This window comes from Pteronotus mesoamericanus, unplaced genomic scaffold (assembly GCF_021234165.1).
Source record: "Pteronotus mesoamericanus isolate MK-2021 breed Mesoamerican mustached bat unplaced genomic scaffold, CSHL_Meso_final contig_43, whole genome shotgun sequence".
Classification (NCBI taxonomy): Eukaryota; Metazoa; Chordata; class Mammalia; order Chiroptera; family Mormoopidae; genus Pteronotus; species Pteronotus mesoamericanus.
In genome coordinates this window covers 165,873-169,149 of record NW_026555161.1, presented here as the reverse complement: position 1 = coordinate 169,149, position 3,277 = coordinate 165,873, and positions in this window count along the sequence as shown.

Genomic DNA, 3,277 nt, shown 5'->3' with positions numbered 1-3,277 from the left:
TACCATTTATTCCCTTTATACTCTCTCCCCCCAGAAATCACCACACTGTTGTCTGTGTCCATGAATCTTTTTTCCTTCTCACTTAATCCTTCCACCTCCTCACCTCCCCCACCTCACTAGCTGTCATCCTGCTCTCCATCTATGAATCTGACTCCATTTTCCTTGTTATTTCAGTTATTGCTTTTTTTCTTTTTTCCCATTTATTCCATTTTCCCAGCACCATTGTCCCCTGCCTCACCCACCCCCCACCTTCCACCCTCTTCCCACCATGTCCCATCCTTCCCTACTTTGGCTTTGCCCATGGTTCCTTTATATATGTTCCTAGACTTGACCATTCCCATTTTCCCCCCATTACACCCCTTCCTCCTCCCCTTTGGTTACTGCCAGTATGGTTTTTCTTCAATGTTGCTGGTTATATATTACTTACTTGTTTGTTTTGTTGATTAGGTTCCACTTATAGGTGAGATCATACGGTATTTCTCTTTCACTGCCTGGCTTCTTTCACACAGTATAATGTTCTCCAGTTCTATTTGTGCTCTTGGGAAAGGTAGGAGTTCCTTCTTTCTTCTGCATAGTATTCTATTGTGTAAATATACCATAGTTTTTTGATCCACTCATTTTTTAATGGACACAGGTTGCTTCCACCCTTGGCTGTTGTAAATCGTGCTGCTATGAATATTGGGGTGCATAGATTCTTTTGAATTAATGTTTCGGGATTCTTAGGCTGTAATCCCAGCAGTGGAATGGCAGGGGCACATGGCATTTCCATTTTTAGTTTTTTGAGAAAATTCCAAACTGTTTCCCATAGTGGCTGCACAAGTCTGCATTCCCACCAACAGTGTACTAGGGTTCCCTTTTCTCCACAACCTCGTCAGCACTTGTTTGTTGACTAGTTTATGCTGGTCATTCTGATTGGTGGGAAGTGGTGTCTCATTGTGGTTTTATTTATTTATTTATTTTGAGCTTCAAAGTTTGTATTTCTTTTTTTAAAAAAAAATTTTCAAATACATTTGTCTCTGCCTTCCCCCCATCACTTTCCCTTGCCCCCTCCCCTCTCCCTCCCTCAATCCTTCCCCTTTGGTTTTGTCCATGAGACCTTGCTATATGTTCCTTGACTTGACCCTTCCCTTCCTTTTCCCCCGCCCCCCCTTCCCTCTTGTCAATGTTGGTTTCTTTTCCTTTCAGTGTTGCTGGTCTTCTTTTCCTTGCATCTTTGTATTGTTCATTAGATTCTGCATATAGGTGAGATCATATGGTATTTGTCTTTCGTCCCCGTCTTATTTTGCTTAGCATAATGCTCTCTTGTTCCATCCATGCTGTCGCGAAGTTTAATAGTTCGTTTGTTCTTTCTGCTGCATAGTATTCAATTGTGTAAATGTACCATAGTTCTTTGATCTAATCATCTACTGATGGGCATTTAGGTTGCTTCCAACACTTGGCTATGGTAAATTGTGCTGCTATGAACATTGGGGTGCATAGGTTCTTTTGAATTGGCATTTTGGGATTCTTAGGGCATAGTCATTGTGGTTTTAATTTGTATCTCTCTGATGGCTAGTGATGCTAAGCATTCTTTCATATGTCTCTGGGTCCTGTGTGTGTCCTCCTTGGAGAAATGTCTGTTCAGGTCCTTTGCCCATTTTATAATGAGATTGTTTATCTTCCTGGATTGGAGTCATGTGAGTTCTTTATATATTTTGGTGAGCAAACCCTTGTCCGAGGTATCATTGGCAGATATATTTTCCCACATGATTTGTTCCCTTTTCATTTTGTTGATGTTTTCTTTAGCCATGCAGAAGCTTCTTATTTGGATGAAACTCCATTTGTTTATTCTTGTTTTTTATGTCCCTTGCTCTAGGGGACATATCAGTGAAAATATTACTGTGTGGAATAGCTGAGAGTTTCCTACCTATGTTCTCTTCTAGCACTTTCATGATGTCACACCTTTTATTTAAGTCTTTTATCCATCTTGAGTTTATTTTTTTGTATGGTGTAAGCTGGTAGTCAAATTTCAATATTTTGCATATAGCTGTCCAGATCTCCCAACATCATTTGCTGAAGAGGCTATTTTTACTCCATTCTATGCTTCTGCCCCCTTTGTCAAATATTAATTGACCATAGAAACATGGGTTTATTTCTGAGCTTTCTATTCTGTTCCACTGATCTATGTGTCTGTTCTTCTGCCAGTATGAGATTGTTTTGATTACAGTGGCCTTGTAATACAGTTTGATGTCAGGTATTGTGATCTCCCCTACTTTATTCTTTCTCAAAATTCCTGCAGCTATTTAGGGTTGTTTATGGTTCCATATAAATTTTGGAAGTTTGTTCTATATCCATGAAATAAATTATTGGTATTTTAATAGGGATTGTATTGAATCTATAAATTGCTTTGGGTAGTATGGACATTTTGATGATGTTAATTTTTTCAGTACATGAACATGGTATATGCTTCCATTTCTTTCTGTCTTCCTTCATTTCTTTCTTCAGTGTTGTGTAGTTTTCTGAGTATAGGTTTTTACATCCTTGGTTACATTTATTCCTAGGTATTTTATTTTTCTTGTTGCTATAGCAAATGGGATTCTTTTCCTGATTTCTGATTCTGATATTTCATTGTTGATATACAAAAATGCCTTTGATTTATGAATATTGACTTTGTATTCTGCTGTTTTCCCAAAATCACTTATTAGGTTTAGTAGTTTATTGGTGGAGTCTATAGTGTCTTCTATATACACTACCATGTCGTCTACAAACAATGACAGTTTTACATCCTCCTTTCCAATTTGAATACCTTTTATTTCTTTTTCTGGTCTGATTGCTGTGGTTAGGGCTTCCAATACTACGTTGAATAGAAGTGATGGAAGCGGACATCCATATCTTGTTCCCAATCTTAGTGGGAAAGCTTTTAGTTTTTGCCCATTGAGTATGATACTGGCTATATGTTTTTTCATATGTAGCCTTTATTATGTTGAGGTATGCCTCCTTTACTCCCACTTTGCTGAGTGTTTTTATCATAAATGGATGCCATACCTTTTCAAATGCTTTTTTGGCACCTATGGAAATGATTATGTGGTTTTTGTCTTTCCTTTTATGTGATGTATTACATTTATTGATTTCTGAATATTGGATTATCCTTCACCCCTAGGATGAATCCCACTTGGTCATGATGGATGATCTTTTTAATGTACAGCTGGATGTGGTTTGCCAATATTTTGTTGAGGATTTTAGCATCTATGTTCATCAGTGATATTGGCCTATAATTTTCTTTCTTTGTTGTGTCCTT